Below are 15131 nucleotides of genomic sequence, written 5' to 3'. Positions count from 1 at the left end.
ACAAGAGAAGCCACTGCAGTGAGAAGCCAACTCAATGAGAAGCCCGTGCACTGCAATGAAGAGTAGCCCCCGCTTGCCACAACTAGAGAAAGCCCGCGTGCAGCAACGAAGACCCAATGCAGCAAAAAATAACTAACTAAATAAATTTATTTTAAAAATTAAAATATTTATACATTGATTTAAAAATAACAATAATAAATCCATTAGATGTTAACACAGACAACATAATTTTATGAAAAATAACTATTTTTCAAAATAAAAAATAATCAAGAAGATTGGCATTGTTTTACATTTACTTATGAATTTCTGTGATTTTCCTTTTTTTGGGGGGGAGGCATGCAGGGTATGCAGGGTCTTAGCTCCCCAACCAGAGATCGAACCAGTGTCCCCTGCAGGGGAAGCGCAGAGTCTTAACCACTGGACCGTCAGGGAAGTCCCTGAATTTCTGTGATACATTTTGATAGCAAAGATATCATTCAGTTTGTTATAGATTATTTCCCACTATTGTTTGCCCTTAGTGCATTTTCTTTCGTATTTTTCCTTATTCCAAAGCACAATTTTGGGGAGGAGGGGAAAAGAAATTAATTTATAACATAGCTTAAATGTTCTACTGACTTTTACTAATAAACTACTCTATGAAGCAGAATTCAAATTTCCAGATTTCTGGGAATTCCCTGGCGGTCCAGTGGTTAGGACTTGGTGCTTTCACTGCCGGGGCCTGTGTTCAGCCCCTGGTTGGGGAACTAAGATCCCACAAGCTGCACAGCATGGCCAAAAAACAAAAACAAATTTCCAAATTTCTTTATCTCCGTTAAACTTCTTTCAGGTATATAATAAATTCCTTAAGTACTATACATATTAAGGGAATAACAATTCTATGGAACTGCAGGCTTTGGGCAGACCACTAATTATTTCTATAAAGTAGTTGTGCTGTTTTGAAGCCTCCATCCTGCGTGATTAAAAGGCAAACATTTCAACAAAACCACAAAATGTGCCAAGTGGGACTTTTTAAAGATTCACATGCCATCAAGAATTTATAAGAAAAAAAACATTTGAGGTGATGGTTATGGGAATGATTTGAGAAAATGAAATGAAGTTCTTTTTGAAATATTTCAATAGAATATTAAAGGAAAGCAGCTGGTTTCTATTTTATTACGGAGTATTTCCAGCCAAAACAATGTTTGCTTTATGAAGAGGACGTGTGGACAGACTATCTTGAATATTCCAGCTATATTTTCCAGATGTCTCAGAACTGATAAGATAGTCTAATGAGGGGTCTAGTAAGGATTTGAATTGATGTTTCACTAATCCTTTTATTTCTGGGAAGTAATGAATACATCATATTACAGGTTCATTCATCTGCTCTAAATGCTTTTTCTTTTTTTGCGGTACGCAGGCCTCTCACTGTTGTGGCCTCTCCCGTTGCAGAGCACAGGCTCCGGACACACAGGCTCAGCGGCCATGGCTCATGGGCCCAGCCGCTCCGCGGCATGTGGGATCTTCCCGGATCAGGGCACGAACCCGCGTCCCCTGCATCGGCAGGCAGACTCTCAACCACTGCGCCACCAGGGAAGCCCTAAATGCTTTTATTGACAGTCAGATTTTCCTTGGTAGAAGTCTTTAAAAATTATTCCCTTCAAGAATGCTATGGTTAAAGTTGATAAAGAAGTATAATATAGAAGACCACATTTTAACCATAAATTATGGTGTGAAAGGTCAAATTAAAATAACATGTAATGATTTTTATGTTTATCTCAGTTCAGTTTTTAGCACTTGTTATCACTGGTGGATTTTTTTATTGGTTTGGTTGCTCCCTTCTTTTTTACTTTTATTTAATTTTTACCTTAATAATTTATTTTATTTTAAATTTTTGATTAAAAAATTTTTTTCTTTCTTTTTTTCTCCTTTTTCTTCTGAGCCATGTGGCTGACAGGGTCTTGGTGCTCAGGCCTGGTGTCAGGCATGAGCCTCCAAGGTGGGAGAGCCGAGTTCAGGACATCGGACCACCGCAGACCTCCCAGCCCCATGTAATATCAATCGGCGAGAGCTCTCCCAGAGATCTCCAGCTCAACACTGAGACCCAGCTCCATCCAACGGCCAGCAAGCTCCAGTGCTGGACGCCCCATGCCAAACAACTAGCAAGACAGGAACACAACCCCATTAGCAGAGAGGCTGCCTAAAATCATACTAAGTTCACAGACACCCCAAAATACACCACCAGATGTGGTGTGGCCCACCAGAAAGACAAGATCCAGTCCCACCCTCCAGAACACAGGCACCAGTCCCCTCCACCAGGAAGCCTACACAAGCCACTGAACCAACATCACCCACTGGGGGCAGACACCAAAAACAATGGGAACGATGAACCTGCAGCCTGCGAAAAAGAGACCCCAAACACAGTAAGTTAAACAAAATGAGAAGACAGAGAAATATGCAACAGATGAAGGAGCAAGGTAAAAATCCACCAGACCAAACAAATGAAGAGGAAATAGGCAGTCTACCTGAAAAAGAATTCAGAGTAATGATAGTAAAGACGATCCCAAATCCTGGAAATAGAATGGAGAAAATACAAGAAACGTTTAACAAGGACCTAGAAGAACTAAAGAACAAAAAACAATGATGAACAACACAATAAATGAAATTAAAAATTCTCTAGAAGGAATCAATAGCAGAATAACTGAGGCAGAAGAACGGATAAGTGACCTGAAAGATAAAATAGTGGAAATAACTACTGCAGAGCAGAATAAAGAAAAAAGAATGAAAAGAATTGAGGACAGGGCTTCCCTGGTGGTACAGTGGTTGACAGTCCGCCTGCCGATGCAGGGGTTGTGGGTTTGTGCCCCGGTCCGGGAGGATCCCACATGCTGCAGAGCGGCTGGGCCTGTGAACCATGGCTGCTGGGCCTGCACGTCTGGAGCCTGTGCTCTGCAATGGGAGAGGCCACAGCAATGAGAGGCCCGTGTACCGCCAAAAAAAAAAAAAAGAATTGAGGACAGTCTCAGAGACCTCTGGGACAACATTAAACGTACCAACATTCGAATTATAGGGGTTCCAGAAGAAGAAGAGAAAAAGAAAGGGTCTGAGAAAATATTTGAAGAGATTATAGTTGAAAACTTCCCTAACATGGGAAAGGAAATAGTCAGTCAAGTCCAGGAAGCATAGAGAGTCCCATACAGGATAAATCCAAGGAGATACATGCCAAGACACATATTAATCAAACTATCAAAAATTAAATACAAACAAAAAATATTAAAAGCAGCAAGGGAAAAGCAACAAAAAACATACAAGGGAATCTCCATAAGGTTAACAGCTGATCTTTCAGCAGAAACTCTGCAAGCCAGAAGGGAGTGACAGGACATATTTAAAGGGATGAAAGGGAAAAACCTACAACCAAGATTACTCTACCCAGAAAGGATCTCATTCAGATTCGAGGGAGAAATTAAAACCTTTACAGACAAGCAAAAGTTAAAAGCAGTTCTAAGAGGGAAGTTTATAGCAATACAATCCTACCTCAAGAAACAAGAAAAATCTCAAATAAACAACCTAACCTTATACCTAAAGCAATTAGAGAAAGAAGAAAATACCCTAAAGTTAGCAGAAGGAAAGAAATCATAAAGATCAGATCAGAAATCAATGAAAAAGAAATGAAGGAAACAATAGCAAAGATCAATAAAACTAGAAGCTGGCTCTCGGAGAAGATAAACAAAATTGATAAACCATTAGCCAGACCTATCAAGAAAAAAAGGGAGAAGACTCAAGTCAACAGAAGTAGAAATGAAAAAGGAGAAGTAATGACTGACACTGCAGAAACCCAAAGGATTATAAAAGACTACTACAAACAACTATATGCCAATAAAATGGACAACCTGGAAGACATGGACAAATTCTTAGAAAAGCACAACCTTCAAGACTGAACCAGGAAGAAACAGAAAATATAAACAGACCAATCACAACTGTGATTAAAAATCTTCTAACAAACAAAAGCCCAGGACCAGATGGTTTCACAGGCAAATTCTATCAAACATTTAGAGAAGAGCTAACACCTATCCTTCTCATACTCTTCCAAAATATAGCAGAGGGAGGAACACTCCCAAAATCATTCTACGAGGCCACCATCACCCTGATACCAAAACCAGACGAAGATGTCACAAAAAAAGAAAACTACAGGCCAATATCACTGATGAACATAGATGCAAAAATCCTCAACAAAATACTAGCAAACAGACTCTAACAGCACATTAAAAGGATCATACACCATGATCAAGTGGGGTTTATCCCAGGAATGCAAGGATTCTTTGATGTATGTAACCCAATCAATGTGATACACCATATTAACAAATTGAAGGATAAAAATCATATGATAATCTCAATAGATGCAGAAAAAGCTTTCAACAATATTCAACAACCATTTACGATAAAAACTCTCCAGAAAGTGGGCATAGAACCTACCTCAACATAATAAAGGCCATATATGACAAACCCACAGCCAACATCGTTCTCAATGCTGAAAAGCTGAAACCATTTCCTCTAAGATCAGGAACAAGACAAGGTTGCCCACTCTCACCGCTATTATTCAACATAGTTTTGGAAGTTTAAGCCACAGCAATCAGAGAAGAAAAAGAAATAAAAGGAACCCAAATTGGAAAAGAAGAAATAAAACTGTCACTGTTTGCAGATGACATGATACTATACACAGAGAATCTTAAAGATGCTACCAGAAAACTACTAAAGCTAATCAGTGAATTTGGTAAAGTAGCAGGATACAAAATTAATGCACAGAAATCTTTGCATTCCTATACATTAAGGACGAAAAATCTGAAAGAGAAATTAAGGAAACACTCCCATTTACCATTGCAACAAAAGGAATAAAATACCTAGGAATAAACCTACCTAAGGAGATAAAAGATCTATATGCAGAAAACTAAGACACTGATGAAAAAAATTAAAGATGATACAAACAGATGGAGAGATATACCATGTTCTTGGATTGGAAGAATCAACATTGTGAAAATGACTATACTACCCAAAGCAATCTACAGATTCAATGCAATCCCTATCAAACTACCAATGGCATTTTTCACAGAACTAGAACAATAAAGTTCACAATTTGTATGGAAACACAGAAGACCCGGAATAGCCAAAGCAATCTTGAGTCAGGCTCCCTGACTTCAGACTATACTACAAAGCTACAGTAATCAAGATAGCATGGTACTGGCACAAAAACGGAAATACAGATCAATGGAACAGGATAAAAAGCTCAGAAGTAAACCCACACACATATGGTCACCTTATCTTTGATAAAGGAGGCAAGAATATACAATGGAGAAAAGACAGCCTCTTCAATAAGTGGTGCTGGGGAAACTGGACAGCTACATGTAGAAGAATGAAATTAGAACACTTCCTAACACCACACACAAAAATAAACTCCAAATGGGTTAGAGACCTAAATGTAAGGCCAGACACTATAAAACTCTCAGAGGAAAACATAGGCAGAACACTCTATGACATAAATCACAGAAAGATCCTTTTTGACCCACCTCCTAGAGAAATGGAAATAAAAACAAAAATAAACAAATGGGACCTAATGAAACTTAAAAGCTTTTGCACAGCAAAAGAAGCCATAAACAAGACAAAAAGACAACCCTCAGAATGGGAGAAAATTTTTGCAAATGAAGCAACTGACAAAGGATTAATCTCCAAAATACACAAGCAGCTCATGCAGCTCAACATCAAAAAAACAAACAACCCAATCGAAAAATGGTCAGAAGACCTAAAAAGACATTTCTCCAAAGAAGATATACAGATGGGCAACAAACACATGAAAGGATGCTCAACATCATTAATCATTAGAGAAATGCAAATCAAAACTACAATGAGGTATCACCTCACACCGGTCAGAATGGCCATCATCAAAATATCTATAAACAGTAAATGCTGGAGTGGGTGTGGAGAAAGGGGAACCCTCTTGCACTGTTCATGGGAATGTAAATTGATACAGCCACTATGGAGAACAGTATGGAGGTCCCTTAAAATACTAAAAATAGAACTACCATATGAACCAGCAATCCCACTACTGGGCATATATTCTGAGCAAACCATAATTCAAAACCAGACATGTACCACAATGTTCACTGCAGCACTATTTATAATAGTCAGGATATGGAAGCAACCTAAGTGTCCATCGACAGATGAATGGATAGAGAAGATGTGGCATATATATACAATGGAATATTACTCAGCCCTAAAAAGAAACGAAATTGAGTTATTTGTAGTGAGGTGGATGGACCTAGAATGTGTCATACAGAGTGAAGTAAGTCAGAAAGAGAAAAACAAACACCGTATGCTAACACATATATGTGGAATCTTAAAAAAGACAAATGGTTCTGATGAACCTAGTAGCAGGACAGGAATAAAGACACAGACATAGAGAATGGACTTGAGGACATGGGGAAGTGGAAGGGTAAGCTTGGACGAAGTGAGAGAGTAACATTGTCACATATACACCACCAAATGTAAAATAGATAGCTAGTGGGAAGCAGCTGTATAGCACAGGGAGATCAGCTCTGTGCTTTGTGACCACCTAGAGGGGTGGGATCGGGAGGGTGGGAGGGAGATGCAAGAGGCAAGGGATGTGGGGATATATGTATGCATACAGCTGATTCACTTTGTTATACAGCAGAAACTAACACAACATTGTAAAGCAATTATACTCCAATAAAGATGTTAAAAAAATAACATGTAATGAAATAATATTAGTTGGGGTGGGAGTAGGGAGGAGGTAGAAATGGGATTATAAAAATCTGCAGGGAAATATTAAAACAAGGAAAAAAAAATCTGCCGGGAAGCTTAGAACAGATGTAAGAAATCTTTTTCCAGGCGCTAATATAATTTAAACAGTCTATATTAAAAATATCATTAGCTTTCTACCTCATACTACTTACACAAACAAATTTCAAATCAATTATAGCTAATATTTATTGAATGCTGACACTAGGCCCTGTTGAAAGCCTTCATGTGAATAAACTCATGAAATCCTCACAGTACCCACCAGAAAAGTATTATTATCATCTCTGTTTTATAGTCCATTTTATAGGAATTGGAATCTGCTCCTATATCTTGTTAATCTGCCTTCCATGTCATCAATGCTTATTTTTTCTCTCTTTTGTGCTGGGTACTGGTTCAATTTACCATTGCAGTCTTCTAATTTGCCAGTTTTCTCTTTAAAAGACTCAAGAGTTTATCAATTTTGATTTAATTTCTGTGTATGGTATGAGGCAGAAGTCCAAATTCACAGTTTTGCATGTAGATGTCCAGTTGTTCCTGTACTACTTGGTCAAAAAACTCTTTTAACCCATTGAAATATCTTGGCTTCTTGGGAGTTCCCTGGAGGTCCAGTGGTTAGGACTCTGCTCTTTGCTTTCACTGCTGAGGGTGCAGGTTCAATCCCTGGTCGGGGTCCCCACAAGCTGCACGGCGCGGCCAAAAAAATAAATAAATAAAACATCTTGGCTTCTTTATCAAAGATCAGTTGACCATAAATATAAAGGTTTACTTCTGAACTCGCAATTCTATTCTATTGATCCACATGTCTAGCCTTATACCAGTGCCACACCCTTCTGACTATATAGCTTTGTAGTAAGATGTGAAAACTGGAACTCCACTAACCCTGCTCTTTTGCAAGAATGTTTTGGCTATTCTGAGTCCCTTGCATTTTTATTCTTTCTTTTTTTTTAAAATAATTTTTATTGGAGTATAGTTGATTTACAATATTGTGTTAGTTTCAGGTGTACAGCACAGTGAATCAGTTATACATATACCTATATCCACTCTTTTTTAGATTCCTTTCCCATATAGGCCATTATAGAACACTGAGTGGAGTTCCCTGTGCTATAGAGTAGGTCCTTATTGGTAATCTATTTTATATAGAGTAGTATGTATATGTCAATCCCAATCTCCCAATTACCCCTCCCCCTTTGCATTTCTATATGCATTTTAGAATTAGCCTGCCAATTTCTCTAGAAAAACACAGGTGAGATTTAGATTGGAATGGCACTGAATCTGTACATCAATTTGGGGAGTATTTCCATTTCAACAATATCGTTTTCTAATCCACTAACAAGGATGTCTTCCCATTTATGTAGGTTTCCTTTAAACCCTTTCGAAAGTATTCTCTCTCTTTTCTGTCTGTAAACTCTCCCTCTCTACTGGCACCTTCCCATCAGCATATACTATAGTCAAGTTTCCATCATGTTAAAGGAAAAGAAAAATAAAACAAACTTTCTGGACTCGAATTCCCTCCAGCTCTCATCCTTTACCCCCTTCCTTGACAAAACGTCCTGAGAATGTGGTCTCTCCTCGTTGTCTCCACTAACTACTTACTCTTCAGTCAACTGCAGCTTGGCTTCAGTCCTTACCTCTCCAATAAAATTGCTCTTAACTAGATATCCAAGATCTTGTTCATTTCAACGAGCATTTTCAGCCTCCATCTCACCTCTTACAGCATTTTATACGTTGATTGTTCTTAGTGCTAGAAATTCTTTCCTGGCTTCCAATTAACCACCTCCTCTTGTTTTCTGTGTATTCTCTAGCAGCTCCACCTCATTCTCCTCTGAAGTTCTCTCTGCCACTGTCCATCTCATAAATGTTGGTGTTTTTCAGGGTTCTGTGACAGACCCTTTTCTTTTCTCATTTTACCTTCTCCCAATTGTGACATTTACAAAATGACTCTCCCATAAGTATCACCAGCTCAGATCTCACTCTTGAGCTTTAAGCCCACTTATCCTGTTGCTAAGTTGACAAGACTCTTGGAGAGCCTTTAACCATAACAAATTCAACATGCCCATTCCCTAGTTACATCTTGTCTTCCACTCCCAGACCCCAGCTAGTATGCACCTAATCAGTTGCTCAAGCCAGAACTCTAGAAGCCATTTTTGACTCCTCTGTTTCCCAGTCTCAACCCTTCTGTCATCAACTCTGTCAATCATATCTACTGAATAAAAATAACTAACAGTTACCTATAATTTAAGAGTTTTAAATAGCTCCAAAGACAAAGAAAAGCACAGAGACTTTAGAATCAGATAATCCAGAAAGGTGAGTTAGACAGTGTACCCAGTTGGCTTTTGGGTCCATGCCAAAACCTTTCCCAACTTTCCCCTACACTTTTCAGGTCTTCTTGATCTGGTTCAAACTTTCCTGTCTGACCCAAGCTCTTACCCTTCTCTTCCCATTCCTCTCCCAACCCCACATTTCTCTAATTGTACTAAATTTCTTTCAGATTGGGATACGCTAGCTGCTATAAAAAACAACCCCCCAAACAGTATTGATTTATCCCATTAACATTTACTTCTTATTTGTGTTACCATCCACTGTCATCTTGTGGCCTCCCCTTATTTGGTGATTCAAGTGCGCAGGCTCTATCTGGTGACTCTGCCGTGCTCCAGGGCCTCAGAGTTCTCTGAATTCAGCCAGCGGAGAAAGAGGGAAAAGGATAGCAAAGATATTATGGGGGGAACTATCCCACCCTCCTTAAAAGCCCTGGTCCTGCTTGACTCACGTCATTTCTGCTCATATTCCGTTGGTAATAACTATTCAGTCAGCCACCTTGACAGAAGGGGTGCTGGAAAACGGATGCTAGGTAATGTAGCCCCTGGCAGGGCAGACACCATTTCTGCTGCACAAACATCCCCTACTCTGTCCTCCCTCTCTCTCCACTACACTTTTTCCATAGTATTGCCTCTGACTTGGTTCAGGCTTTCTCTGTCCCCAGCCTAGTTTCCTTCCACTATCAGCTTAGGTATCACTTCCCCTGGGAAACCTATCCTGATAGGTTAGGTATTCTTGTTCCGTGCTCCCATTACACCCTTTATTACCCTGTGATAGCAGATAGCGTGTCTACCATAATGACCATGATGGACGACTATCTTCTATCCTTTCCCCTCCAGACTGTAAAAAACTACGGGGGAAGGCACATTGTTTGTCTTGTTCATTCTCGTATCCCCGTCACATGGTATATCAATCAAGATGTGCTAAAGTCACGTCAGAGGAAAGAACTGTTGTTCTGAGGGGGACAAAATGGGCGGGAAGAGAAAATGGTTACCGGGGACCGGAGAGCTGCAGGAATCAGGCCGTGACAGGGTCGGGGACTAAGGAGCGCTCGCCGTCAGGATGCTGAGAGCCGGGACCAGATGGCTGGCCCCCCCACCCCGCCGCCCTCACCCTTCCCGGTACCACGCAAGAGGGACGAGATTTTTGGCGTTCATACAACATGGCAGACATCGACAACAAAGCACAGCCTGAACTTGGTCAAGATTTGGATGACGTTGAAGAAGTAGAAGAAACTGGTGAAGAAACAAAAATCAAAGCGCATCAGCTGACTGTTCAGATGATGCAAAATCCTCAGATTCTTGCAGCCCTTCAAGAAAGACCTGATGGTCTGGTAGAAACACCAACAGGATACATTGAAAGTTTGCCTAGGGTAGTTAAAAGACGCGTGAATGCTCTCAAAAAACTTCAAGTTAAATGGGCACAGATAGAAGCAAAGTTCTATGAGGAAGTTCATGATCTTGAAAGAAAGTATGCTGTTCTCATGGACATATATACACTGTCAAATGTGAAATAGCTAGCTAGTGAGAAGCAGCCGCATAGCACAGGGAGATCAGCTCGGTGCTTTGTGACCACCTAGAGGGGTGGGATAGGGAGGGTGGGAGGGAGACGCAAGAGGGAGGAGATATGGGGATATATGTAAATGTATAGCTGATTCACTTTGTTATAAAGCAGAAACTAACACACCATTGTAAAGCAATTATACTCCAATAAAGATGTTAAAAAAAAAGTATGCTGTTCTCTATCAGCCTCTATTTGATAAGAGATTTGAGATCATTAATGCCATTTATGAACCTAAAGAAGAAGAACGTGAATGGAAACCAGATGAGGAAGATGAAATTTCAGAGAAGCTAAAAGAAAAGGCCAAGATTGAAGATGAGAAAAAGGATAAAGAAAAAGAAGACCCCAAGGGAATTCCTGACTTTTGGTTGACTGTTTTTAAGAATTGCTCAGCGATATGGTTCAGGAACGTGATGAACCTATTCTGAAGCACTTGAAAGATATTAAAGTGAAGTTCTCAGATGCTGGTCAGCCTATGAGTTTTGTCTTAGAATTTCACTTTGAACCCAATGAGTAATTCACAAATGAAGCGTTGACAAAGACATATAGGATGAGGTCAGAACCAGAGGATTCTCATCCTTTCTCTTTTGATGGACCAGAAATGATGGGTTGTACAGGGTGCCAGATGGATAGGAAAAAAGGGAAGAATGTCACTTTGAAAACCATTAAGAAGCAGCAGAAACACAAGGGACGTGGAACAGTTCGTACTGTGACCAAAACAGTTTCTAATGACTCTTTAATTTTTTTGCTCCTCCTGAAGTTCCCGAGAGTGGAGACCTGGATGATGCTGCTGAAGCTATCCTTGCTGCGGACTTTGAAATTGGTCACTTTTTACGTGAGCATATAATCCTAAAATCAGTGATATACTTTACTGGAGACGCTATTGAAGATGATGATGATGATTATGATGAAGAAGGTGAAGAAGTAGATGAGGTAATGTTTACCAAATGAGCAAATAATTCTGTATAACACACTGAGAAGCAAATTGAGTGACTTGTGTATTCCTTTGCTATAAATCATTACTCTGTGATATGGGATAAAAACCTTTTTGGAAAAAAATACGATTTTAGAATTCTACAGCCAAACAATGTACGTATGGTTTCAATAAATTGCAAAACTCAAAAAAAAATGTGCTAAAGGCCTGTGAATAAGCTGAAGGCATTATTTAAAAGCGAAAAGTAGGTTAAACTTTGCTATTTGAAGAGCTCCAAATTTGCCCTAATTTCTTATATTGTGGATGTTTCTATATGATTTTCTCCCAGAAATAACCAAAAAAAGATAAGCTGCTAATAATACCTTAAAATTATTTTCTCCTTCAAAATGGTGTGCATATTAGATAAAAATTATTCAGACAAAACTTCCATAATCATATTTTTCCCCCTTAATCAACAGTATGTATGTTCTCTGGTGATTGACACTTAGCTACCATCTCATGGTCCATTACACAGAGTCCTAGCACAGGGAAAGCAGACCTTAAGAGCTGATGTGATGCCATGTTAAATATATTTAATTTGGAATATGGATTGATTTTGGCTCATCTAGATAAAACAGATAACTTTCCCCCATCTTATCTTTCTATTCTATCTTATTATTTTTGTTTGATTGTATTGTATTTGTTTTTGTCTGCCACATTTTATATCAAGACAGAATAACATAATGCTGGTCATTAGAATCCCCAGGAGAGCTTTTGTGGTGACCTAAATGGGAAGGAAATCCAAAAAAGAGGGGATATATGTATACATATAGCTGATTCACTTCACTGTACAGTAGAAACTAACACAACATTGTGAAACAACTATACCTCAATTTAAAAAAAAATTTAAAAACAGAACTTTTAGCTGGTTCTGTCATCTTCACTCTGAAAGGCAAGTCCATTCTTGTGCTACCCCAAGGTAGGGCTGGTGACTGCAAACAAGGCATGGACAGGGAAGATATTATTACCAATTGGCAGGTCCCAGAGGACACACAGACATACCTGGACAGACCCAGAGTTAGCCTCCAGAATGACTGGAGGCACACAGAGCTGTCTTCTGCCCCAGGGATAGCTGGTTGGGCAGAGAGAGCAGGGAGAGGCAACTGCACCTGGGCAGGGGGGTTCCAGTGTTGGTCATCACCCCCAGTCCTGTACATCCTGATGACTGTGTAGGAAAGCACATGCTCAGTGAGCTAGGAAACCCCACATTGCTCTGTAAGCTCAGACTTATATTCACAGGTCAAAGAGCCCCAGTAAATTCTTCAGTGGAGGAAAAAAATCACCTGGAGAGTTTGAATGTCCAGGTCTGACCCCATAACAATTAAATCATAATGTCTGGGGGTAGTAGCTAGGCAGCAGTGGTTTCTAAAGATCCTTAGGTGATTCTAGTGTGCCACAAGATTGGAAACCACCGGTGTGCTAGGTTTTAATCTAAGTTCTGACACATACTGGCCTTCTAACTTTGGACATGTAATTTAACTTCTTTGTGGAGTTAAATTATGTAAAAGTGGCTGCCTTATAGAGTTGTTTTAAGGATGAAATGATTCAAAATAAAGTGATGGGGTCCATGCATAGAACACAGTAAAGGCTATGGAATTTTTTTTTTTTTTTTTTGGTGTGTGTGTGGGCATTATTAGTCGTCTCCCTACCAAGTGGAGAAACATCATAATTCATTCTGAGTTAAACTTCTACCACCCCATTCCATTCTTCAGTGTAGCTTGGCTTAACTATGGCCTCCTAGATAGTTTGAGAGTATTATCCAAACCAGGATAATTGTCCACAGACAATTCCTTCAGTGTTGCAGAAATAAACAGAGTCTCTGCTCTTCTAGAATTTATACTTTAGTGGGGGAGATAAATAATCAACAAATCAATATATAATTTCAGGCAGTGTTCATTGAAGCCATGCCAATGCAATAAACTTTACACTGAATTCACTGTGGTTTTCAGCTAAGAATGGCAAAGGGGAAGTCATTTCTGTTCCCTAAAAGGAAGAGTACTCTCCAAAGAGTGAAACGATATATTTTCTTAAAAAGGTAAAAGTCATGTCTCATACAAATACAAAATGAACATGTGTCAAAGATTTTGTTTACTCATTGATTAACGACGGGACCAGTAAAATCTTAGAACTGGTTTAAAGCACATTGTAATGTACCCACTTACATTGTTCAAATCAGGATTGGGAAATGAATTTACAAATAGCTGCAAAATGGCCTTTTCCAAGGAGGGGGACTCAATATGAAGTTCAACGGACACGAGTACTTCTTGCTATCTGTTACCTACATTTAGAGTTGAAAGATGTTGACTGAAAAAAATACACACAGCTGTAAGTTGAGAATTATGTTTTATTTGTTGTACTTACTGAGGGTTTAAACCCAGGAGACATCCTCTCAGATAGCTCTGAAGGCCTGTTCCAAAAAGGTAACAGAGGAGCCAGGAGATACTGGAGTTTTTTTCAAAAAAAAAATTCCAGGTAGTCAGAACATCAAATAATTACTGTTAATTAAAGAAAACCAGATATCTCAGGTCAATGAATTTAGTGTTTTTCCACATATGAGAAGATGCAAGAGTCTGGGCTTATTAAAATTATTCCTTTGATATGCACCATAACCATCTAGGGCTCGTAACCTATTTTTCTCCATCCTGAATCCCCTCAGGATGCGCCACTTGTGGTGGCTGCAGAGGCTGATTGGCTCCATGGCCACAATAGCCTTTGTTTACTGAAATAGCAGGTTACATTCTTTGTCCACACCTAGCTCCACAAAGAAAGATGGAGAGCTCCTATAGATTCAGAATACCCTGAAAGGTGAGCCAGACTATGGCTGGTTTTTCATTGAAAACACCCGGGAATCTTTTAGTCCATTGCATCGTGTTTCACAATTTTTCCCTATAAAAATCACTCTACCTGTAAACACTCAGCAGCTAAGCAGTTCTTCCGCTTTACTTTGCTTTCATTTTCGTCAACCCTTTTGCTTCCATTTTCGTCAACCCTTTTGCTTCATACTTGCCTTTGGCAGGGCTGGATGGTATTTCTTTGCTCCCACCAAAGAGGCGTCAAAGTGAGTGAGAGTGGAAAGCTAACCCTTTCTCCCTCCAGTAAATCCCCGATTCCCTTAGCCGGGAAGGCCCCAGAGCAGGGATTAGCCCCGCCCCCTTTCCCTCGGGCACCGCCCCTGGCCAGCCCCATAATTGAGCTACGCGCAAAACTCACGTGAGCAGTCGTGGTCCCGTGTCGTCTCCGAAGCAGTACGTGGCAGACGTCACTCAGGAAAGTCCTTCGTTCCCGGTTTCTGCCACCTACTCCATCTCGACCCTCTTTTTTTTCCCATTAAATGCTTCTCTTCTTGCCGCTCTCATCTCGGGGATGCTGAACCACCCGCCTCCCCTCAACCCGAACTACCCTAGGCCTATAAGCCCCCCATCTCCCTCAAGTAAGAGGCAGGGATCCATGAGCGCTAAGGCGAGTTGCGGTTCTGATTGGGCGTGAGATCTTGTCA

General features: G+C 39.9%; 1 long non-coding RNA gene and 1 pseudogene across 2 annotated transcripts in view; one reads left to right on the top strand and one right to left on the bottom strand.

Moving 5' to 3' along the window:
* LOC309833962 overlaps window positions 1-15105 on the bottom strand; it is a 29632-nt gene extending 14527 nt beyond the window's left edge. The window contains exon 1 of the long non-coding RNA XR_014297827.1: window positions 14846-15105. This is a non-coding gene — a long non-coding RNA (uncharacterized lncRNA). The remainder of the gene's footprint in view (window positions 1-14845) is intronic.
* LOC309833959 (nucleosome assembly protein 1-like 1) lies at window positions 10265-11693 on the top strand (annotated as a pseudogene). The gene is made up of 2 exons: window positions 10265-10573; window positions 10833-11693. The product of its transcript is annotated as a nucleosome assembly protein 1-like 1 (transcript).
* Window positions 15106-15131: the final 26 nt, after the last annotated feature.

Source organism: Grampus griseus, assembly GCF_964374135.1.
Source record: "Grampus griseus genome assembly, chromosome: 15".
Lineage (NCBI taxonomy): Eukaryota > Metazoa > Chordata > Mammalia > Artiodactyla > Delphinidae > Grampus > Grampus griseus.
This window is presented reverse-complemented; position numbering and strand designations above follow the sequence as displayed.